Source organism: Lynx canadensis, chromosome B1, assembly GCF_007474595.2.
Source record: "Lynx canadensis isolate LIC74 chromosome B1, mLynCan4.pri.v2, whole genome shotgun sequence".
Classification (NCBI taxonomy): Eukaryota; Metazoa; Chordata; class Mammalia; order Carnivora; family Felidae; genus Lynx; species Lynx canadensis.
In genome coordinates, this window is record NC_044306.2 from 151,289,922 (window position 1) to 151,316,856 (window position 26,935).

General features: G+C 36.7%; 1 pseudogene; it reads right to left on the reverse strand.

The window, feature by feature from the left end:
- LOC115513067 overlaps positions 1 to 26,935 on the reverse strand; it is a 74,479-nt pseudogene that overhangs the window by 42,661 nt on the left and 4,883 nt on the right.

Below are 26,935 nucleotides of genomic sequence, written 5' to 3' on the forward strand. Positions count from 1 at the left end.
AAAAACAATTCTAAAAATCAACACAAATTCTTAAAAGCTGAGACTAATTTTATACCATTATTTCCTTGGACTACTAAACTATACTCAAAGTATTTAAGTGTTACATTCTGGAAGACTCTGTTGGCTGTAGTTAAGATAAAGAGGCTTTTGGAAAACATGGGGCTAAATGTATTTACACATGGTCTAATAATGTAGGAGTAGAGTATTGCCAAATCATTCATCAAATATATACCTTTTATCATATGCCTTAAAACATGACACAGTACTGTCAAAACAGGAATCCCTTTCATTATGGACCACAAAGGAGATATTGCAGTGCGAGATTGTGAAATGCCTTTACTGGTAGGAGGTCATTCTCTCTGCTGTAATTAAAAGCACTACCGAGCAACAGGTCCTGATGCCAATCATTGTGGTTGAAACTAGAATATGGTTAGGAAAATAATGATTGGCATATTGGTTTCTGTGAAACTATTTTACTGAAAGCATGGCATAAGATTCATTATTCTGTAAAAAGAACATCTTGCAGAAGTTCTGTGTGAAAATCAACTGCCTATCAGAGAAGTCAGGGAAAAGGGTGTTGTGGGGGAATCAGAAGAAGCTGTTTCATCATCAGGTTTGGCTTTCATGCCTTGCATTCGACTCATAATGCAAGTCGTGCAGAACATGAAGAGACAGGAACAAAAATACAGATTCCCACTAGGCAGTTCCTTTTGATAGCCATCTCATTAGTAATAATTTAAGACTCTATTCCTTTCAGCATTCAGCTATCTGAATGTTATAGGGCATGGCAGTACCATTCATGGGAGTAGTGGAAATATGCTTTACCTAATCTTGATTTATGCCCCTAAATTTGTAAAGCACTGGCCTTCACTCTGCTGAATCCCCTCATGCTTCCTTCGGTGCTCATGCATGAAAGTCTGAACTCTGCTTAAATTCCCCCTGTGGCCATCCAGTATATGGAACATCTGACTATTATTTTCAAAAAATAGTGGAATACAAAAATAATAGGGAAGTAAGCAGAAACCCTTTCTGAAAGCAATATTAAATGTTGACAGTAAAGGGAAAAATAATTATTTTTTGAAGTCAGTTTAATTTCAGAGGACTTCTCTTCATATTTCACCTATATTTCCAGGTGATACAGACCAGTGATGTAATTCTTTCTATCTCCGTAGACGTGAAGGTGCGGTAATGGAAGTCACTAAAATGCAGGAGGCAAGAATGGGAGAGAGGCCATATCAGAGCTTTGTAACTGTGTCATTAAAAAAGTACCCAAATGAATCTTCCCAAGGAGGACTGCCTGAGGATGAGAACTCATTGAGGAGGCCCAAGATTCTAGTAGGAACTTGCTGGGCAAACCTGAGGAAGCAAGGTGGGTGAGCACCTGGGTGGCTTAGTCAGTTAAGCGACCGACTCTTGGTTCCAACTCAGGTCATGATCTCATGGTGCATGGGTTCAAGCCTCACATTGGGCTCCACACTGACAGTGCAGAGCCTGCTTGGGATTATCTCTCTCTCCCTCTCTCTTTCTCCCTCTCTCTCGAAATAAATAAACTTAAAGAAAAAAAAAGGAAGGAGGATGCACTCTATACTGAATGAATCTTTGGATAGACATCTTGATACTAGGCACTGTAGGAATTCCAAAAGGAAAAAAAAATATGACTTTGGACATTTAAAAAACTAATTATAGAAAAGTTAAACAAGAGGGATTTCGAAATAGGGCAGGAGTAATGATTGTGTCCATAGGCACACATAGCATCCAAATTCTGTATACGTGGCTACACAGCAGTGACCGTAGCCTTGGAGTCACATCTAATGAGTCCTCAAGTTTTGTTGATTCTGTTCCTGCAGTATTTTCTAAATTCATTTCTATTTGTATCAACTCTTCCCAAAGTTCCCCTAGATTGGGGTGCCAACCTCCCTCACTTAATAATCTCCAACTTCCTATATGCAGCTAAGCAGCCTTCCCGCCACCTTCTTCATGCTGCCGCCGGAGGGGCTTTTCTAGAATGCACAGCCGATCAGACTGTTTTTCCCTTAAAACCCTTCACTTTTGTCTCCATCATATTCAGAATAAAATCTAACTTTCTAACGTACAAGGTCAGCCCCTCCATTGTTTGGCCCCTGCCTCCCTCTGAGATTCATCTTTCCCAGCCTGTGGTGTGCTATCCACAGGTCCCCGGATCCCCATACTTTTACTTCCATGTGTCTTCACAGGAGTACCTTCTCCCTCCTTTGCTTCAAGTCTGCTTTTAGTGATCCAGCTGTGTGTCCTTCCCTGTGGGCCATCTCTTTCAGTCCCTTGAGACCGTAGTTCTTTCTCCAGGGTGTTCTCACTCTGTGCTCAAACCTGTTGTAGCATAAAAGTACTGAAATCTCCTGTGAACTTGTCTGTCTCCCTCATTAGACTCTAAAAATTCTTGATGCCTATATCTTATCCATTTTTTACATTCTCTAGACATTAGAGAATATTGTTGAATGAATACACTGAAAGAACAAATGAAATACTTGTTGAATCAACCTATTCATAGTGTAGCCGGTCAATGAATTTTCTGGGCCGATTCACAACGTGTGAACTAGATTGAGATGACCCCTGCTTTCCTGGGCTAGTGAGTAAGAAAATAAAGAAAGAGAAGAGTGCAGAGCATTGAAGAAAAGGGAGTGAGGGCCAAATGAGAATTTGGGGGAAGGGCCCTCAGAAAGCATAGGAGACAATGGTGCCTTCTTAAGAAAATTTCCTAAATGGGTCTGAAGTGACATGCACAACTGTGGAAATATGTTCCTTTTTAGCAAACTAAATGAGACTAATGTATAATTACTGTGGTCATAAGATCACATGTGAGAGCATGGTTGCAACCTAGAAGTATTTGCATGGAAAGAGAAAAAGTAGCATCTGTATTATTTCCTGCTCTGCTTAAAGCCAATTTGTGTAACATTTGTATAAAATCCTGCTCGCTTTCTTTTTTTGATATGTGTAATTGGAAAGAAACTTGTTCCTCCGTATCTCACATAGGGCCAAAACCCTTTTATAATGTGATTTCAACTTTGGCCGACAATTTCTGCTCCAGGGAAAGTAATAATATGGTCTTTGCTCTTTGCTGGAAGTATTCCTTATCCTTCCTAGGACCTTAAGAACCTTTCTGTAACCCACCTTAAGAACCAGCGAATCACGCCAACTTTGGGAACATAAAACTGGGTAATAGAAAATTCCCTTTACAGATAGAAGGCTGTAAGCAGTGCAAATACTATTTGGACTTGATATTGCTTAGCAGTGGTAAGGGCCTGTGAAATCTGATGAATCTTTATCTCTTGGTATCCTGAAATTTCTATCTCATTGAAATAAAAAGAATTGCTGCATTTTCAGCCTTAGAGAGATGAAGCATTGTGGCATGCCACTGGTTAAGAGTATGGGACCTGGAGTCAGGCTGCCTACGGTTGGAACTTAGCTCCCCTATTCCTAACAGTGAGACCTGGGGTGAGTTTTTCACCGGCTTCAGTTCCTTTGTCTGTAAAATGGGACAATAATGGTATCCATTTTTTGAGGGTTATTTTACTTCACTTTAAAGTTTGTTTATTTATTTTGGAGAGAGTGAGAGAGAGTGCGAGAGAGAAAATGTGCACACACATGGAGTGGGGCAGAGAGAGGAGAGTTCCAAACACGCTCTGCACTGACAGGCGGAGCCCCACATGGGGCTCAAACTCGCAAACCTTGACATCATGACCTGAGCTGAAGTCGGGCGCTTAACTGAGTGAGTCTTGAGGGTTATTTTAAAGATAAACTGATAAATATGTAGAAAATATCTGGAACAGAGACTGTTACAAAAGGAATGTCCAGTAAATGTTAAGGGCTATTGTGGTGGTTGGTGCCATTGTTGTTACTGTTGTTCTTTGTATTATTTCCCAGTTTGTTAGACCTATGATAAAGGCATCAGGAAAGACTTTTCTGTGGAAATGAAGTTTAAATGACAAGAGCAGGGTAATGCTTTTCAGACAGAGTTAAAAGCAAATGGGAAAACCTAGAGACAATAGGAAGCTTGGTGTGCTCAAGGAATGGAAACAACAACAACAACAACAACAACAACAACAAAAACTCAAAACCCTGTCTAGCTGGTGTGTCAGGAGCAAGGAAGAAATTACTAGGGGTTGAAATCAGAGAGGGAAGTGAAAGCCAGAACCTTTATGGTCTTAGAAGCCTTATATGGTCTTATCGGCCATAGAAAGGATTTTATCCATTTTATTCCAAGATTAATGGGCAGCTCTGAAAGGTTGTAAGTGACAATGCTGGTAAGTGACAAAATGGCTAGAGATTGCATACGACTTGGAGTGGATAGATGAATTCTATCCCAAAGGGTGGGAGAGGAGGGATATGGTTTGATAGAAAGGTATAGGGATCTGTATCCAAAGTGAGAATTGGTGGTGTCAGTTGTGGTGTCTCAAAACTTGAGGCTAGGGGTTTGTTTGAATTTTAGAGCCAGTGTAGAGTCACTTGAGCTGTCTGAGAAGCAGACAGTATAACAGAGGAGTCTAAAGAACCTACCAATGAACATGCTTAGAGAAGACTGTACCCATGGAAGCCTCTGATGCTGTTGAAGCCAGTCAGTTGTGCTAAACCCAGCATACCGTCCTGAAAGGGAAGAGATAGCTAAACTTGAACTTTCTCTGTCACTGAGGATATAAGAGAAATTATATGAAGAAACATTTTATGAGTTGTCTAGCTTTTGGACTCTTGTTTGGAACACCGAAAATGTGCTCACATATGCACATATAAACTGAAAAGCAAGTGGGCTTTTCCTACCTTTTCTCCTACCCTAATGCAGAAGCTGCACATGGCTGAGGGTCCCACAATTTGTGGTTAAATACAAGTCTCCATTTTGGCTTGACTCTTTCTCTCCCAGTGGTTGTGGCTCTAAGCAAATCCTTCTCCTGAGTCCTAGCTTTTTCCTCTTCAAAGTGGGAGTCAGAAATGACAATATTTGAGAACTATTTCATAAACCTTGGGAAATAAGGCCTTTGTGTGAGGCAAGAGTGGCTATTGAGGCTCCATGGGATAGATAGAACATCCAGTAATCAACCTTCCTCCTCGGGCTGGCCCCTACCTTCTCTGCTTTGGTGCCCTTGATGTCAGCCTCCAACATGCCCTGGGGGGCTTCTTCTCTTTTTTCTCCTTCCAGTTACTGACCTGCTCATCAATCACTTCCTTTTTTTTCTTTTTTTCTTTTTTTTTAGTGATCTATGTAACTATCCCACCACCAGTTGTATACAGTTAAGAATACTGTAGCTGTGGAATAAATCTCAAAACAGAGTAAATTGATGCCTTCCACTTTATTCTTCCTTTTCAAAATTATTTGAGTTTCTCTCCTTTTCCATATAATTTTTTTTGGATAACCTGTCTATACCTACAAAAAAAATCTTGTTGGTATTTTTATAGGAATTGCTTTAAATCTGTATATCAATAATCAACTGACACATAACTATCCTCCAATTATCGAAATCCTTACTGAAGACAGAGCTGCTATTTAGGCATGACAAAAATCTATATAGGATACGAATAATTTCCTTCTTAGCCATTCTATAAGAATTGGTGTTCTAGAATAGCCTCTAAAATTAAATGGAAAGAAATAGGGAAGAGGAAAATGGACATTACTCTTTAGTTTGTGAGGTTCTCAGAACTGATCCCATTCTAGAAATGTCCACCTTAGTACCAGTTTGTCAGATTCTCCCAGATCCCAATCCAGTGTTAGACAGGGACAACACATTTGAAGAATAAGGCATTAACATTTGTGAAAGGAGGCATTGAAAAAACAGTGCTCCTTGGATTTTCCCATAGGAACAACCTAATTACATCTCTTATTTAATTTTCTGCAATTCTAAATGTAAATTGGAGGGAGCTAGTAGATTTTACAAGTCAGTGTCCTTGTTTCAGTGATATAATGATAAACCATGCTGAAATAATGGGAGGTTCCACTTCATTACACCACTGTTTATCATTTTTAATGTTCTGCAGAAAATGTATGGGACATATGGCATTTGAAAGAATTCACTGCATCCTTATCTGACTTCCAAAGATCCTTTGAAGCATCAATGTGTTGGCCTTAAGCGTGAGCCCATTGACTGAATTTTAATTTTAATGGGAATCAATGAAATTTTGATATTTTATTAGCTGTTTAACACTGTCAAGAAAAAATGTTTTTATTCACCACTAATTATTTATATTTAGTATATGCCGTGCATTTATAATCATTAAAGTGTAATAAACAGTAGTCAATTATGCACAACAAATACCTTTTCAGATATAGTGCTAATAAAAGCTAGGTATGCATACTTACTGGCAGTTTATAATCCATAATGGACCATGCACAATAAAATTATGAAATTATATCACTTAATGGTTTCATTAACCAGCTTTTTTTTAATTGAAAAAGTAATTTATACTCATGGTAAAAAATTTAAGCACTGCAAAAATGATACAATGAAAGTAATTCTTGTTCTTTCTCTAGACCCCTCCAGCACTCAATTCTCTAGTGTGGAGGGATAGCTGTAGGCCCAACTTCTATTTACAGTATTTATGTGATAAAAAGTAGTTTAAAACCTCACTAACTCACACTAACTGAAAGGAAGGTCACTGCAACTTGATGTAAAATCTGAATTATAGTATGTTTCAAGAGAAATATAGCTTTACTACTTTGGGCTATACTGAGTAACTCCTAACTGAGGGGGCTGATGGAGCTGAGCATTTATTTTAAAGTATCCATTTGTGCCTTTCAAACAGATTTTACTCATATTAATTCTTTTAATGCAAAGATTCTGATACTGTGGTACTTTAAAATAGTTTGCTGTCCTTCACAGTTAAGTATGCTAAGTATTTTCCATGTTTACAATATTCTTTGCTTATCAAATTTCATTTTACAGAAAGCACAAAAGTAAATTCTAGCTCAAAACCTGAATTGCACTCATGTCCATTCATATACCACACATTTCAAAGTATTGAACTTATATAGATGCCTTGCTATGTTTCTATTGAGGGCTGCATATGTTACTTGTGAAAATACTTATGGAAACATGAAGATGTCATATATAATTCTTTTTAAACTTTATAAGGTGTTTTTGAATACATTACCTTATTTTATTCCTACAGCCCCCACATGGCAAGCATTAGAATGCTAATCTCTAAAGTGAGGCAGTTGTTCTTCTAAGGGGATCTTACTGGACAATCAAAATTTGGAAAAGACATTGATAAAGGGAAATGAATCATTTTTTTAAGTTTATTTTATTTTATTTTTAAAAATTTTTTATACATTTATTTATTTCCGATAGAGAGAGATGGAGCACAAGTGGGGGAGGGGCAGAGAGAAGGAGACACAGAATCAGAAGCAGGCTCCTGGCTCTGAGCTGTCAGCACAGAGCCTGGCGCGGGGCTGAAACTCACAAACCACAAGATCATGACCTGAGCTGAAGTCAGACGCTTAACTGACTGAGCCACCCAGGCGCCCCAGTTTTATGTTTATTTTAATTTTGAGAGAGAGATAGAGAACAAGTAATGGAGGGACAGAGAGAGAGAGAGAGAGAAAGAAAGAGAGAGAGAGAAAGAATCCCAAGCAGGCTCCACATTGTCCCCACAGAGACTGATGTGGGACTCGAACTCACGAACCATGAGATCATGACCTAAGCTGAAATCACGAGTTGAATGCTTAACTGACTGAGCCACCCAGGTGCCCATAAAGAGAAGTGAATCTTGGTAGAGAATGTAAAAGTAGTGAAGGAGGAAAATGTAGGGAAAGTCATAGAAGTAAAATTTTATAACCCATTGCATATAGGACTGGAGAAGAGGGCAATGGAAGTATATTGTTCTAGAGTTCTTACATTATTCAAAAGAGTATCCTATTATTTGAAAGTAGACTGTGGTAAGTTAAAGATGCAAATATAAACACAGATAAACACTAAAAATATAAAACAGTAGAAATAATAAAACAGTGAAGATAAATGAAATAATTAAAAAAACCCTCATTTAATACAATGAAGGCAGGAAAAAGACAAAAAAAATAAAGAAAAAATGGCCCAAATAGGAAACACAGGAAGATGGTGGACTTAAACGCAAGTATATCAATAATTACATTAAATACGAATAGTCTAAACACTCCAAGTAAAAGTCGGAGATGACCAGACTTCGTTAAAAAAAAAAAGCAAGTACTAACTGTATGCTTTTTGTGATAAAACAAAAAACAAAAATAATTGACATATAATTGCAAAGATAAATCAAAAGTAAATAATGAAAAAGTTACAATGTATAAACCCTCATCATAAGAAAATACAATATCTTGGGGCGCCTGGGTGGCGCAGTCGGTTAAGCGTCTGACTTCGGCCGGGTCACGATCTCAAGGTCCGTGAGTTCGAGCCCCGCGTCAGGCTCTGGGCTGATGGCTCGGAGCCTGGAGCCTGTTTCCGATTCTGTGTCTCCCTCTCTCTCTGCCCCTCCCCCGTTCATGCTCTGTCTCTCTCTGTCCCAAAAATAAAATAAAAATGTTGAAAGAAAAAAAAAAGAAAATACAATATCTATATTAATAACATATAAAATAGACTTTAGCACAAACATATTTCCAATGATTATTTTTAGCAATGAAAGCATTAGTTTATCAAGACATAAAAATTTTATGCAGTTCATGACAAATTTTGAAAACATGAAGCAAAAACTAAATATGTTAAATAAGAAATAGATAAATCCTGCTACTTGTGATGACATGGATAGAACTAGAGGTGATTATGCTAAGTGGAATAAGGTAGAGGAGGATACACACAGTATGATTTCACTTAATGTAGAATCTAAAAAAAAAAAACAAATGAACAATAACAGAAGAACCAGGAACAGACTCAGAGACACAGGAAACAAACTATTGGTTACCAGAGTTAGGAGGGGCTGATGGCAAAATATGTGAAGGGGATGAAGAGGTACAAATTTCCAGTTATAAAATAAATGAGTCATGGAGGTGTAATGATTGACATAGAGAATATAGTCAATAATATTGTAATAAATTTTATGGTGGCAGATGGTAACTAGACTTGCCATGGGGGGGTCATTTCATAACATATAAAAATATCAAATCACTCTGGTGCACACCTGAAACTTAATAGGATATAGTATGTCAATTATTCTTCAATTAAATAAATCCACGATTATTGTTGAAGGTTTCAACACTGTTCTTTGGAAATTCAAGACTAGGATGACAGAAAAATCACTAAAGAGATAAAGTGAGCAATGCCATCAGGAAACTACACCTAGCAATTGTCAGCTAGACTTTGACAAATATGGAATTTGTATACAACAACAACAGAATGCATGCTTTTTTGAAATGCACGTGGAACACTCACCAAAATACACCATATACTAAGCATAAGATACCTAAAATATTTGAAGTCATAAATAGTATATTCTTTGAGTGCAAAGGATATAAATTAAAATTATTTAATAATACAAAAATTTCTTCACATATTTATAAAAATTTCTAAATAGAAAAACAAATTACAAAGAAATTTGGGAAATATTTTGAATTGAATGAGAACGAAAACAAATTTTTTTTTTTCATGGAGTGAAAGGAGTGCTTAGTGGGAAATTTAAACTTTAAATGTTTAATATTAAAAAAGTAAAAATGTCTAAAATTAATGCACTAAAGGCAGAATAATAGAGGAAATCAATGAAATAAAAAAAATCTGTAACAATGAAAGCTTATCCTTTGAAACCATTTAATTTGATAATCTGGCCAGATTTATGACAGACAAAAATAGAGAACACACAAAGTGCCAACATCAGAAATTAAAAAGGAGACTTCAGTCCAAATCCTACAGAAATTAAGATAATAATTAAGGATTATTAGGAACACTTCATGCCACTGAATTTGACAGATTAGGGGCACCTGTGTGGCTCAGTCGGTTGAGCATCTGACTTCAGCTCAGGTCATGATTTCACGGTTCAGGGATTTGAGCCCTGTCTCAGGCTCTGTGCTGACAGCTCAGAGCCTGGAGCCTGCTTCACATTCTATGTCTCCTTTTCCCTCTGCCCCTTCCCCACTCATACTGTCTGTCTCTCTCTCAAAAGTAAATAAACATTAAATTTGACAGATTAGATGTAATAGACAAAGTTCAAAACTTGCACAGTAAGTCATAGGAAATCTAAGTAGCTCTATACTAAAGAAATTGAATTGATAATTAATAACTTTTCCAGTCATCTTTCGTGATTTCTATATTAAGCATATATGGAAAAAGAAATAGCTCTACACAGTTCTATACAGATATTTCAGAAAATAGAGAAGTGACATTTATAAAGGCATTTTATGGAGTCATAATTATACTGATACTAAAACCAGACTGATTACATTACAAAAACACACAAATAACTACAGAAGACTATCTCTTGTGAATGTAAATGGGAAAAAAAATTCTTAACAAAATCAAATCAAAGAATACATGAGAAGGAAATATATCATGACAAAATGGGATTTTCCCAGAAATGCAAAGTTATTTAAACATTTGAAAATCAGTGAATGGAATTCATTATGTTACTAGAAAAGAGGAAATTAACAATATAATCATCTCAAGAAATTAAGAAAAAGCATTCAACAAAATTAAATAATCATTAATAAAAACTTTCAACAAACTAGGAAAAGAAGAAAACTTCCTCAATCTAATAAATGATATCTATAAAAAACCTAAAGTGAAGGTTATTATTAATGTTGAAAGACTGAATACTGCTTCCCTAAAATTGGGAACAAGATAAGGATGCCTGCTTTTTCACCACTTTTATTTAGCATTTTAGTAGATGCCCTAGTCAGTGTAATAATGAAAGGAAAATAAAAAATATAAATAAATGTAATAGGAAGAAGTAAAACTATTTTTATTCATAGATAACATGTTTGTATATGTAGAAAACCTTAAGGAATCTATAAAAAAGCTATCAGAATCATTATAGACAATAGTCAAGCTATTTAGAGAGCCCAAATATTCACTGACTGATGAACTGATAAAGATATATACAATAAAGATATATGCAATGGAATATTACTCAGCCATCGAAAAGAATGAAAGCTTGCCATTTGCAATGACGTGAATGGAGCTAGAGTGTATTATGCTAAGCAAAATAAATCAGAGAAAGAAAAATACCATATGATTTCACTCATATATGGAATTTAAGAAACAAAACAGATGAATATATGGGAGGGGGGAATAAAGAGAGAGGAAAACAAACCATGAGAGACTTTTAAAGATAGAGAGCAAACTGAAGGTTGATGGAGGGAGGGGGTGGGAGATGGGCTAGATGGGTGATGGTGATTAAGGAGGGAACTTGTTATGATGAGCTCTGGGTGTTGTATGTAAGTGATGAATCACTGAATTCTATTCCTGAAAGCAATATTGCACTGTATGTTAACTAATGAGAATTTAAATTTTAAAAAATGGAAAAAAAAGAATAAATAAAAAAGCTATCAGAGCTCACATGAATTCAGACAGGTTGCAGGATACAAGGTCAACGTATAAAAATCAATTTCATTATAATGCATATGCAACAAAAATGGAAAATAAATAAAAATACCATTTACAAGAGTGTCAAAACATAAAATATTAAGGGTGAACTTTAAAAAATATATGCAAATCCCATATACTGAAAACTGCAATATATTACTGAGAGAAATTAGAGACCTAAGTAAATGGAAAGATATGCTATGTCCATGAATTAGAAGACTTACCATTTTAAGATGTAAATTGCTCTCACATTGAGATATATATACAAGCAATTCTATTCAAAGTATCAGTGGATTGTTTTGTGTATGATAGAAATTAGCAAGCAGTTTTTATAATTTGAAAGGATATAAAAAGCTAAAACAATTTTGAAAACGAAGAAATTTGGAAAATGTATACCACCTAATTTCAAGACTTACTAAAAACCACAGAAATCAAGACACTGTGGTATTGGTATATGAAAAGACATGTAGATCAATAACCAGATGGAGTGCCCATAAAAATATAGAAACACACATATGGTCAAATAATCTTTAGTTAGTGTGCCAAAGAAACCCAAAAGGATAGTCATTAAAACAAATTGTATTGGAAAAACTAGATATCCACATGGAAAAAAAGTGTGCCGGTCCTCTTATTTCACATCTTACACCCTTAGGTAAAAGCAAAACGTGTAATTATAGAAGAAAATATGGAATAAAATCTTGATCTTTTCTTAGATATGTCACAAAAAGCATAAATTATCAATGACAAAATTTAATACATTGGATTTCATCAAAATTAGCAAGTCTAGTCTTCAAAAGACTTACACAAATGAAAAGGCAAGTCCAGATTGTGAGAAAATATTTGCATTAATACATATGAAAAAAATGGATTGGTATGTAGAATATAAAACAAACCCTTACAGTTCATTAATTCAAATAGTTCAATGTAAAAGGTGCAAAAAATTTGAATAGCTCACAAAAGGAGTTACATAAATCACTGATAAGCACGTGTAACGATGCTCAATATCATTGATCATTAGGGAAATAGAAAATAAAACCAGAATTGAGATCCTATTGCATAGTTCCTAGATAGCTAAAATTAAAAAGACTAAAAAAAGACAAAATGTTGGTGAAGATGTGTATCAACTGGAACTCTCATACATTGTTGAGAAGACTAAAATATTACAACCACTTTAAGAAACTTTTTGACAGTTTCTTATAATATTAAACATATAAGTTCTATATGATCCAGCAATTCTACTCATAGGTTTTTACTCAAGAACAGTAAAAAAAATCGTATACACACACAAATTGCATAAGATGTTCATAGAAGCTTTATTTTTAAGAACTAAAAAACTAGAAATAACCTCAATGTCCACCAATAAGTGGATGGATAAACAAATTGTAGTGTATCTATGCAATGAAAACTAATAAGCAATAAAAAGGAATCAGCTATTGATACAAGCAGCAATATTGATGAATTCCTAAAATGCTATACTGTGTAAATGAAACCAGTGTAAAAGGATATGTACTTTATGATTCCATTCTTGTGAAGTTCTAGAACAGGCAAAGTTAATTTACAGTGACAGAGAACACTTTAGTGGTTGCCTGTGGCTGGGGTGGGGGTAGTTCTAGGGAGGGGACTTAATTGCAAAGCAGTAAAAAGAAATATTTTGGAGTGATGGAAAAACATGTTTCTTTTTTTTTTTTTTTAATTTATTTAAGTTCCAGTTAGTTAACACGCAGTGTAATATTAGTTTCAGGTGTACAATATAGTGATTAAATACTTCCACAAAACATTTAGTGCTCTTCACAAATACACTTTTTAATCCCCATCCCCTCCCTCTCCCCTCTGGTAATCTTTGGCATTCTTTAGCTTGTGATATTGGAAATATCTTAATTGTGGTAATGGTTATACTTGCCACAACTTCTTGGTATATTTATACATTGATAAAATTAAAACAAAAAGAATCATGGAGATCATCTAAAATAAATCTACTTTCAATAAATAATGGTATATTGCTATGATCCTATCTCTTCAAAATGCCCTTTAATTTTTTTCTAACCTACCCAGATATTCTCAGGTTCATTCAACAAATATTTATTGAATATATATAATGTGCCACAAGGTACAAAATCTGCCTTATATATGAAACAAGAATAATAAATGTATATATACTAGTACAGTGTTGAATAATGTCCCTCTCCCAGAACTTGTGAATATGATCTTATGAGGAAATAAATTCTTTGCAGATGTAATCAAGTTAGGATGAGGTCATACTGGATTATGGTGGGCCCTAATCCAGTGACTGGTATTTTTATAAGAAGAGGGAAATTTGAACACAGAGACATGCACAGAAGGGAGATAATGTGAGACACAAGGAAGATAGCCATGTGAAGACAGGCAAAGCTTGAAGTTATTTATCTACAAGCTATGGAATGCCAAAGACTACCAGTAACTACCAAAAGCAAAGAAGAAGCAAGAGAATCACTTCCCCTAGACCTTTCAGTGACAGCATGGCTTTTTCAACACTTTGATGTCAGACTCCTAGTCTTGATATCTTAGAGAAAATACATTTCTTTTGTTCTGAGCCACTCAGTTTGTGGTGCTGTAACAGCTCTAGAAACTGACACAATATTCAGTTTTTAGGGTGTGATGCAAGAAAATATGGAGCTTTGGAAGAGTTAAAATAATATTAGTTTGGATTCCCAAGGAAGATCTCTTAATGAAACAATCTCTAGTTCAGATGGAGAGGTGATTAGCAGTTAGCAAGATGAAGATGAGGGCAATGAGGAAGAGAAGGTGTAACCAGGCAGAGAGATCAGCATTTACAGAGTCTCTGAGTAAGGAAAGATCTTGCCATATTTCTAGGCTCAGAGAGAAGGCAGCCTGCTGGAGAGTGGAGAGTGAAGGGAAGAGATGAGATTGGAAAGTGATTTGATTCAGAGCATGCCTTTTAGGGACACATTAGGAGTTTCAATTTTATTGTAAGACAACGGAAAGCTATTTTATGGTTTTGAGCAAGAGATTGATGTCATCACATTGAATGTGGTTTTTTAATTGATCTGCTGTATTTCTCTAAGAAGAAATCATAGGGATACAGGAGAATGGGCAGAAAAGGAGATTGGGAGAAATTAAGAGGGTAACTACTGTGGTAATTTAAGTGACAGACATCACTGGCTTAAACTATAGTGGAGAGTCAGTGAGAGGCAGACTTATTTGAGATCATTTTCGGAGGTAGACCAATCAGAAACTGGTAATGAATTGGATGTGGGGGTGAAGGAGAGGGAGGTTTTAAGAACAACTCCAGGTTTCTGGCATGGACAATTAAGTGGCTGAAAATTCCATTTACACTCATGAGAAGACTGAGGGAGAAACAGTTTTGGCAAGAGAGGATCAAAAGTTGCATCTTGGACCTTTTAAGTGCAGGATGCTTGTGTGATATCTAAGTGAGTATGTCTAAGAGATAGTTGGACAGATAAACCTGGAGTTTACATTTAAGAATTGTAAATGTAGGGGTACCTGGATGGCTCAGTTGATTAAGTGCCTGACTCTTGGTTTCAGCTCAGGTCATGATCTCACGGCTTGTGAATTTGAGCCTTGCATCAGACTCCACACTAACAGTGCAGAGCCTACTTGAGATTCTCTCTCTCCCTCTCTGCCCCTTCCCCACTTGCTCTCTCTGAAAGAGAAAAGAATTTAAAAAAAGAATTGTAAGTGTATGTGTTATATATATATATATATTATATATATTATATATATATATAATATATATATAAACATATATATAAACTTATGTATAAACTTAATTAATTAATTAATTTATTTATTTATTTATATTCCATTATAGTTAACATACAGTGTTATATTAGTTTAATGTATACAATATAGTGATTCAACAATTCTATACATTACTCAGTGCTCGTCATGGTAAGTATACTCTTCATCCCCTTCACCTATTTCATTCATCCCCTCACCCACCTCCCCTCTGGTAATCACCACATTGTTCTCTATATTTAAGAGTCTGTTTTTTGGTTTGCCTTTTTTCTTTGTTTATTCCTTAAATTCCACATATGAGTGAAATTATATGGTATTTGTCTTTCTCTGACTGACTTCTTTCACTTAGCGTTATACATTATACCCTCTAGGTCCATCTGTGTTGTTGCAAATAACAAGATTTCATCATTTTTTTTGTGGATAGGTAATATTCCATTGTATTTATATGTACACACACACACACACACACACAAAACATCTTTATCCATTCATCTGTTGATGGACACTTGGGCTGCTTCCATAATTTGGCTAGTGTAGTATAATGTTGCAATAAACAGAGTTGCATGTATCTTTTTGAATTAGTCTTTTTATATTATTTGGGTAAATACCCAGTTGTAGAATTACTGGGTCATGTGGTAATTCTAGTTTTAATTTTTGAGGAACCTCCATATAGTTTCCTGCAGTGTCTGCACCAGTTTATACTTCTACCAACAATGCATAAGGGCTCCTTTTTATCTATATCCTCACCAACACTTGTTTTTCTTGTCTTCTTTATTCTAGCCATTTCTTTGATGATTAGTGATGTTTCATGTGTCTGTTGGACATCTGTATGTCTTCTTTGGTGAAATATTTATTCATGTGTTTTTCCCATTTTAATCGTATTATTGTTTTTTGGTGTTGAGTTGATAAATTCTTTATATATTTTAGATACTAACCCTCTATCAGATATGTCATTTGCAAATATCTTATCCCATTTAGTATGTTGTCTTTTTGTTTTGTTGATTGTTCCTTTGTTGTGCCGAGCTTTTTATTTTGATGTATTCTGTATGGCAATATTTAAAAATTTTTTTAATGTTTATTTATTTTTTGAGAGAGAGAGAGACAGAGCTTGAGAGGGGAAGGGCCAGAGAGAGAGGGAGACACAGAATCCAAAGCAGGCTCCAGGCTCTGAGCTGTCAGCACAGAGCCTGATGCAGGGCTCGACCTCACAGATAGCAAGATCATGACCTGAGCCAAAGTCGGATGCTTAACCGACTGAGCCACCCAGGCACCCCAAGTATGGCAATATTTTAAATCATGAGAGTGGAAAGGAACATATAGGGAGGGAGTCTATAGTCATGAAAGGCCTTACACTGAACCCTGAGGAATTCCAAACTTCAAGGGTTGGGTAAGAAAAGCACTCAGCAAAAGTGCTGAAAAAGAGCAGCCAGAGGGGTAGAAGGACTACTTGGAAAGAATAGTATCATGGAAGCCAAGTGATGAGAATGTCACACAAATGAGAGTATATCCAACTATGAAAATATTTGAGATGCCACACATCTTAGACTATCTTACTCTTCACCAATGTTCATTGTCCCTCCCTGTTAAAGTCATGCATGTCTATGGACTTGCTTTGACCAGACATGACATGAGTCATTTCAAGCTAGCATATACTTCATCTATCCTTTTTCCTTTAGACATGGCACAAGCAATGATCCAGGTAAAGGATGCTCTACCAGCCTGGCTCCTAAGTGAAGACAAAGTGGAACACAGCCATAGCTGATCTGTGATGGACATGTAACATGAGTGAAAATAAACCACTGTTGCTTTTGTTGTTTGGGTCTTTGTTACTGTAGGAAAGCTACACTATTTTGAATGATAAACCAAGTAAGATCAAGCAGAAAAGAGTATCCTGGCTGACAGCAACATAGATATTTAGTGATGCTGGAGAGGGCATTATCAGTAGCATGGTAGGAGTAGGTATCAGTTTGCAATTAGGTGAAGAGTGGATGGGAAATAAGAAATTGGAGATAGTCTAAACTCTGAAGAATTTGTGAAGTGGAGCAGAGAAATAGTGTAGATACTTATGATGGGGGATATGAGATCAAGGTTTTATCTTTTTAAGGTACAGATGGAATTAAAGCGCATTAGGACATTGAAAAGGATGAATCAGTAGAGCAGGAGAGGACTGAAGATGTAGGAGTATAGCCTCTAAGAAAAGGAAAGGAGAGAAAAAGTGGGTAGACTGGAATCTGATAGGACCTGTGCTTCAACAGGAGGGAAGAAGGAACAGATGGGGTTGCACATCCAGGGCTGGGAAAATTTGCAATTCTAAACAAAGGCAAATGTCTTTTAAAAATATTCACATTTTAGGAACTAATCTTCAACTTACTTTTATAGCTCCATTTTAGAATGTGGGGATTTGATACAGTTTCTTATGTAAACTCTCAGTCCAAAAAACTAAATTTGGTTTAAAAAAATCCCATTAGGTTTCCATCTGCTTCATTCAGATTTATAGGGTAATTCTACTTGAATTTATAAAATTCTTTTCCTTTAAGATACCCTGGTCAAAATCTAGGAGGTGCTGGAAATGTCTCATCTTTGTGAGTCAGACAAAGTGATTGATCCTTTAAGCACAGTTTTACTGATTATATTCATTTATGCATGCCCTGCCCTACTCTATACCCCTAAGCATCAGAGCCTCCTGATCCTTCCATCCAAAAGCGTTTCCAGAATCTCCTTAACAGCTTACAGCACTCTTTGCTTTGGGGACTGATGGAGAAGACATTATAAGTGTTTTGGGGGAAAGTGTGGCTATAATTTATTTTCTGGGGAATAAATAGTATTGCACACGTCATGATAAAAATGGATGAACATGAAATGATTTATTTCCTAAAAGAATATAGGGATGCTTTATAAGATGCAGTGTAATTGTTGGGATTTGTCCCTGGCCCAGTCTAATGTTGACAGGGACACAGCCACTATCTGTCTGGAACATTTTCCCTAGAGCTTATTGAATGGCAAATGTAATTCCTGGGGGAAAGCTTGATGCTCATAGTCTCTGAAGTGCTTGTAGTTGAAAGTCAGAATAAAAGCTTATTTCTATGGCCCTGGCAGTGTGGTGGATATATTCAAGCTAGATCTTGTGGGTTCTTAATATTTGTATTTTCACAATACCAATTGTAATACCCCAAGCTTTTGTTAATTCCAATTGCATTTACAGTTGACCTTTGAACAATATGGGGGTTAGGGATATTGACCTCTTGCACAGTCAAAAATCTGAGTATAATTTTGATTCCTTAAAAGCTTAATTACTAATAGCCTATGGTTGACTAGAAGCCTTGCCAATAAGTAGTTGATTAACACATATTTGGTATGTTATATGTATTATTACATGTATTATGTATTAGAAAAGAACACGTTATTTAAAAATTGCAAGGAAAACACATTTACAGTAGTATACTGTATTTATCAAAATAAGTACATATATAAATGGACTCCTGAAATTCAAACCTCTGATGTTCAAGGGTCAACTGTCTACAATTTTTTGACCATTCCTGTATTGAAAGAGCAGGGAAACGCATAGATAGGTCTGGTGAGATCTCTTTATATTTGAGGGCTCAGTGGCAGGGAGGGTAAGAGAACTTTCCTGTTTCTTCTCTTCCTTTTCTACCTCCTCTTCATCATATTCCTTTTCCTTTTTTCTCTTCTTACTCCTCTCCTCCTTTTTATTCTTTTTCAACTTACATGTTATCTAAATTAAATATCCAGTATAAATAATCTCACAAACTAGATTGCTCCATAAATTAATAAAATTTCTTTAAAAAGTCTGCCATATTATACCTCTATTGATACTAAACATTCAGTAAATTTCAGGTGTCATTTACACTCATTTGGATATTATCTCCTGTTGCATACATATATGAATGGCCAAGTACATATGCAATGTGTTTTATGGAAGACTAATTCATGCTAATACTTTAAAAAAATTATAAATGTCTAACAATCTCTTTATTCATATAAACTTATCCTAGCCTCATATTGGCTTCTGCTCAAGTATTACAGGACCTAAAATTTTAAGTGCTGCTTTGACATTTTTGAGCCTCACAGGGCTCCAGAGGCCTATCTATGAGTTTCCCTGCTCTTGTCAGATATACTTCCCATTAGAGGAAAGTCTCCCCATCCAGCTAGTTTCCACATCAACCAGACTAGCTGCCTTCCACCTGGTCCTCAACCTAATGGATTTCACTTCCCTTTTAGCCCATAAGTTATTCAAACAAGCCAATCACATTCTACAGCAGGAACAAAGGGGCACCTCACCCTCTTGTTATAACAAAGCTTGCCTCTCGCATGGCCACTTTTGGTTCACTCTGTTCCTGAGAGCAACCTGTATGTTGTCCTGCATGGTATGCAGTGTCCTTTTCCCCTGAGCTGTGTGTATATGTAACTGACAAACTTCTCTCAATCTCATGTGTCCAATGTCATGTATCATGTGCTAGTCATCTTTATAATACTTAGAGTGGGAGAGCTCTCCTTGACCAATCAGGTAAATAGGAGAATACCAGAAACATTGCACTTCTATCCTCGCAGAATAAGAACAGACATCATATGCTGCTGGATTTTAATCAAGCTTAGAGTCTATTCTCCCTATCATGAACCTTATTGTGCTTTTATTTTCATATGTAAACTTCCAAAGAGTGGAAATTTTTGGACACTATTTAAAAATTTGGGTTTAGATTTAGGTCATTGCTTTTGTCCTTTTCAGTATTTTCAATAATTTATATACATATGCATACATGCATGCATATTTTGAGCTACTTTAGCTTTTATAATGTTTTTGAACATACTAGAAGTTGCCTTTGTAACAATTTGATTAAAAAAGAATATTAAAAAGAAAAAATACAAATGATCAACTTATTTAAAAAATTATTATCAAAATGATTGCTCAACTCAAACAAGTTCAGGTGTGTATGTGTACATCTAACAGTGATCCTCTTGTCTAGAAAAACTATTTTGGAAAAGAAAAAGTCACTTTATTTATTATTTTTTTTTTTAATTTTTTTTTCAACGTTTATTTATTTTTGGGACAGAGAGAGACAGAGCATGAACGGGGGAGGGGCAGAGACAGAGGGAGACACAGAATCGGAAACAGGCTCCAGGCTCCGAGCCATCAGCCCAGAGCCTGACGCGGGGCTCGAACTCACGGACCGCGAGATCGTGACCTGGCTGAAGTCGGACGCTTAACCGACTGCGCCACCCAGGCGCCCGAAAAAGTCACTTTAAAACCTAAATGGAATGGTGGCTAAGGCTTTCAATAACATAAACTATAGTAAAAGTTATAACTAAATTTCTCGACCCAAATTATACTTTCTAAATGAAGCCTTAAATTAATCAATTAATTAATTAATTCATTGATTCAGCACGTACTTATTATGCTTCTGTATGTACTAAGTTTACTACTTTGATAGTTTTGAGAAGATACTCAATGTTGTGTAGCATACCAGACTAAGAAATAAAGCAAAACTCATAAAATTGCAGAAGCCTTAAATTAATCAATTAATTAATTCATTGATTCAGCACGTACTTATTATGCTTCTGTATGTACTAAGTTTACTACTTTGATAGTTTTGAGAAGATACTCAATGTTGTGTAGCATACCAGACTAAGAAATAAAGCAAAACTCATAAAATTGCAGAGTTGGGAGGGTCTTGAGAGTTTATAAAGGCTCAGAGAGTCACAGGGACTCACCCAAGTTCACACAAATCCTGTCAGCCTGATGGGCTGCCATGTGTGTTTGCAGGACTGCATTCTAAAAGTGATCCACTGACCATCAGTGACATGAAAGACAAATTCTCTTCCAAGTGCCAAAACATGTGAAGCAATCAGAAAATGTTATAGGAAATAAGAGATTTATGTAGATAGTCCTCATGTATGAGACTCCATGAAGAAGGTAGATTTCGAGCTGAGCCCCAGGAATGGTTTAATATAATTTTCATATCAAAGCAAAGGATATTTTATTAAAAGGGCTGTTAGTGGCAAAGTTCTCTATAGTTAGGGGTGTGATTAACATACACTTGGGTTGGTAAGATGACTGACTGAATTAGAGGTTAAATTGCTTTCTAGAAATAAGAATAGACAGTAAAATAAATAGTTAGAAAAAGCACTCTAATTGAGTAAAAATGTTAGTAAAGTACTAATATTTCCATGACTTTAGAGAGTTAATGTGGCTGTGGAATAATTCTAAAATAAACAAAAAGAAGCTTAGAAACCTGAGGAGTCAAGCTCAGCATTGTTTACTGTCTGCTTAGTGAGATGTAATTGAAAGGCCAATTTAATTTCTGTGGGCGTTGGAAAAGTTTTTCTAACCCGCCTTACCTCATCATTCCCCATCCCACCTCACCATAATTGATTCCTGTTAATTATCAGACCTGCTTATAGTTGTTTGAACAAATATTAATAATGATTTTCATTTATTGAACATCTACTGTGTGCTCATGCACTGTGATGCAATTAAAATACTTTTGTATGGGAGAAAGTGGTATCTTGTTAGGATAGATATATGTTTTTCTTTTTTTTAGCTAGAAAATGAAAGTCATCCATCATTCATGCCTAGAGGGAGGAAGGGAGGTGCACATTTGGGACCAGCATTTTGAGAGTAACTCACCTTGGAAATTGACTCATATTTGGGCTTTGAAGCTGTCATTTTCCTTATGAGAAGATAATTGTAATAGAGCCAGAACTGACAAGTGGGGTTTTGATGTAAACAATGAACAAACCGACAGATCGATAAATGCTGAGCAAGGCATGCTTCACCTCAGATTATATTGACTTACTGCAAAAATAATGGAGTGACAAAATGAAAATGTGTTATGTTTTATCTGAGTTATGGCCGTACCAATATATAAGGTAATAGATTAACTCAGATAAGACTTGCAGCAAAAGAAGCATCAAGAACAACTATAAGAAAATCAATTTGCAAACACCTTCATGAAAGCAAGTTTCTAAGGAACAATCAGCAAGCACACTTTACTGAAGAAAAATACTGGTCACACTTGTCTTCTATCTGAACTAGACAACTAGATTGGCTAGGAATTAAGTTTTTATTCTAACTTAAGGATTCGACCTTCAACAGAGGTTAGTTTTAGTAATTTTATTACTCAGAGGCCTTGCCAGTGTCCTAGTGGGTCCAAAATTCAAAATCTTGAGTGCTTTTTGACAAGCTCTGGGAAATATAACTGTGACAGACAATTATAGGGACCATTGGACTAGTATGTAAGTAGACAGTCATTGCTTCTTAACTCTTTCACTTCTGCCTCAGCCTTTGAGTTAAGATCATATTCTCAGAGTGGCCTTAATCAGTGACTAAACCAGATTGTGCTATAAAGGGGAGGCTGCTTCCACCCAATATGGGACTGCTCTAACAGGCAATTTTTATATCAGTGTGACCTGTTGACTGCCAGAGACTTTGTCAGACCTTCCTGCTCAGTTTCATTTTTTCTTTTTTCCTTTCATAGGTGTTGCTTCCCCATAAAGCTTTTGAATTCCTAACTTTTCCTCAGGATCTGCTTCCTGCAGAACTCAACTGACACAGTGGTACTAGAACAGATCCAATAAAACAGCCAGTAAGATGGAATTTTGGGTCTGGATGGCCCACCATCTGGTTGGCAATGAGGATCTTATACCAGGCAGTATCCCTGGCACAAGGGCCCTATTCTTGGCATAACGTGGTGGTGGCTTGATGGCTAAACCTGTCAGTGGAGCTCAAAATGCTGATGACCAAACTCAGGATTTAATAGCTACCGAGCTTCAAAGATGACTGAATGCTCAGCCAAGACAGGACTGTTGGTCCAAAGTCATCATCCTGCTTGGGAAAAGCTGTATCCTGACACATCTGGGTGAATGTGCCTAAAGCATTTGGCTCCACAAATTCTTCTGACTCCCCAGAGCCTCCCAGAGGTGACTCATGCTTCCTTATCAAGAGCTAGCACATCTACATGTGGAAAGATACTGCTGAGGCCTCTTCCTTGCAAGGCTGCAGGGACCCTTCTCAGGATTAGTCCCTACTCCTCTCTTAGCTTTCAGGCCAATAAGTAGTATTAAGTTGAAGGACAACTAAGCTGGAGGCATGTGGAACATGATGTGGGAGAAAAGAACTTTGTACAAAAGAATCTCCAAGAATTAACCAGCATGAACCAGAAAGAGTTGCAGGAATTTACTTGGGATTGGATTTTCAGGGTGCCAGAATTAAATCAAAGAGGCTAAAATACAAGTTTCAATAAGGAAGAACATATTGACTTGGAACATACTCTCAGGATACTTGCTTAATATCCTACCAAGGACTGAGGTCAGGGAACAGACTTGCTGCAAAGGTGACGCTTAGATACAGCAGCCCTTTTTGAATAAAGTTGAAATGTCTGAAATGCCATAAAAGATGGCAGAGGAAGAGATTTAAAAATCTTGGAAATTGATACTAGAATGGAAATATTATATGAGTTTAGAAGACTCTTGTAAAGCTGGGAAGACATACCATTCCCCAAACCCATAAAGAATGCTGCAGAGACAGTGCCTGCATCCCTCCTCTCTGTTGACTCATTTAAAACACGGTGATAATTTTCCCTACTCACACCTACTCTTCTGTAACAGGGTCATCCCTGAGGCCACTCTCACTCTGCACCACTATCACCAATGCAGCTTACACCAACACCACTGTGGTTTCCAGGGCCATCCCTTCCACACCCTTATGCCCCACCATCCAGCCTCCCTGGTCTTCTCATAGCCTGGCCATCACTGTCACCCCCCAGCATGATCATTATCATGGTCACTAAAGCAGAACCGTTAGGACTTGCCAAAGATTCCAGAGTGTTGGGTTGGGAAGAAAAGAGACTCAATTGATTTGTCCATGGAGCTCCACTCAGACCCATAGAATGAACATAGTAGATGGAGGCCTTCTGGAAGGTGTGGAGGGGGGTGGATAGGGAGAAGGAAGAGGTATATAATGGAATATTACTTGGAGATCAAAGAGAATGAAATCTTGCCATTTGCAACAACATGGATGGAACTAGAGTGTATTATGCTAAGCAAAATAGCCAGAGAAAGATAAATGTCATATGATTTCACTCATATGTGGAATTTAAGCAACAAAACAAATGAACATAGGTGAAGGGAAGGAAAAATAATATAAAAAGATAGAGGGAGGCAAACCATAAGAGACTCTTAAATACAGAGAACAACTGCGGGTTGCTGGAGAGGTGTTGGGTGGGGAGATAGTCTAAACAGGTGATGGGCATTAAGGAGAGCACTTGCTGGGATGAGCACTGGGTATCAATGTAAGTGATGAACCACTAAATTATACTTCTGAATTCATTATTACACTATATGTTAACTAACTTGGATTTAAAAAAAATAAAAAAATAAGTTAGGCATAGATTCCAAAAGCATCTCTTCCACATTAAAGTATCCTTATTGAATACCAGAGTTACTACAGACCAACCAGAAATCATATTTTCTGTAACTATAAGTCAACGTATCATAAAATTATCTGGAAACCATCCCTTAAATTTAAAAAGTGAATTATATAAATACATACATACATACATACATACATACATACATATTTTAAAAATTTTTAAAAGAATGCATTAGTGAGAAGGAATCCTGCATCACTAAAATGTTTGGGAATGACTCTCCTCTGAAAGTCTGGGCTTATGGGAGAGAGGTTCTAATTGCAACTATCTTTTTGATAGCTATGGGGATGATATAGCTCAGAAACAATATAGGCCATGTAGTAGCAGTTAAATTCCAGAAACCAGGAGTCATAATTATTATAACAACTATAAAGGTCAGAGTGATAGCCCAGGGGGGGCTTCATCCACAGAGAGTTGTGGAGATGGTTAATGGAATGCAGTATGTCTAAAGGCAAAATAAGTGGGCAGCTAAAAAGGATATTCCTTAACATATATAATCAAAAGAAAGCAAGAATGGAAGAATGGGAAACTGAAGACCATAGCCTCAGTAAATTTGCTCAGTTTCCCCACTTATGCCAATTTTCAGTCTGGGAACCCACTGATTGATGAGGTTGCAAGGCCTTGAGGGAAAGCAAGATATAATAGCACAACAAACATGTTCTGTAATGATTTCCTCAGTCCTTTCTCAAAGGACCAATAGCCACTTACTCTGGTGAGTACATATTGGGAAAAAAGATTATTCAAACATTTTGAACATGGACAAACAAAGCTTCAGCTATCCTTGATACCCAGAGGGGTGATGTATCATTATTGTTATAGCCTCCATTTACATGAAGGCACATGGAAGCTATACAATAAATACAATCAGTCTTAGCTAGATGTACATTACAGTGGATCCATTGGGTCTGTGAATCCAACTAGTCTTCATTTCCTTTGGACCCTGAATGTATAATTGGGATTAGCGTTTTTTTTTTTTTTTTTCAACTTTTTTTTTTTTTTTTTTTTTTTATTTATTTTGGGACAGAGAGAGACAGAGCATGAACGGGGGAGGGGCAGAGAGAGAGGGAGACACAGAATCGGAAACAGGCTCCAGGCTCCGAGCCATCAGCCCAGAGCCTGACGCGGGGCTCAAACTCACGGACCGCGAGATCGTGACCTGGCTGAAGTCGGACGCTTAACCGACTGCGCCACCCAGGCGCCCCGGGATTAGCGTTCTTGATGAATGGAGGAACTCTCACATTGGGTTCCTGGTCTGTAGTGAAGAAGGCCAAGCAGAAGCCCCTGAGTCTGCCCCTCACTATCCAAGGTGGTAGAATCGAGATTAGTACCACCTTTAAAGACCTAATAAACCTCTATAATATGGCCACTGAGGAAGCCGGATGTATCCTGGAGAATGACTATAGCCTACTTCAGTCTCAACCAAGTGATGGCCCCAATTTGCAACTGCCATACCAAACATGGTACTATCCCTAGAGCATATTAGTGTGACCTCATATACATGGTATCTGACCATTAAGTTGGTGAATGAATTTTTTTTCCCAATAGAGAAGGAGGGTCATAGTTTGTATTCATATGGAACAGAGAACATCATGCATTCACAAATTTGCCCCAGTGCTATGCTAAGTCTTCTGCTTTCTGTCATAATAACATAGTATCCCATGAGGCATCATATTGATCCATTACATAAATGATACCATGCTGATCAAGCAGGGTGATCAAGAGGTAGCAAGAATGCTAAAGGCCTTCATGAGGCACATGCCATCTAGAAGATGAGGAATCAGACTGACAATAAGAAACCAAATATGAATCTTTGAAATGATAGTATTCTTTAAGAAGATCAAACAACCACTAGATATTAAGTTAATTGTCTTAGGCTTCTTGTGTCCTAGAGACCCCAATAATTCCTTCTCATAAGACCGAACACTTACCCTGGCTGCTGTCTTACTTTCCTGAAGAGCTTCAATCAATACCACAGTCCAACAGCTTGTGAAGTACTTGGTTCCCAGGTAGTGAATCCCTATAATATAGTACCCAACCAAGGGACTGACTTAGTGAAAAAGATAAGGAGGTGGGCCTATTCCCATAGGATCTATTGTTTGAATTATAAAGATTCTTTTTTTGAAATGTTTAGTTATTTATTTTGAGAGAGAGAGAGAGAGAGAGAGAGAGAGAGAGAGAGAGAGAGAGAAAGAGAGTTCATGTATAAGCAGGAAAGGGGCAAGGAGAGGGGGAAAG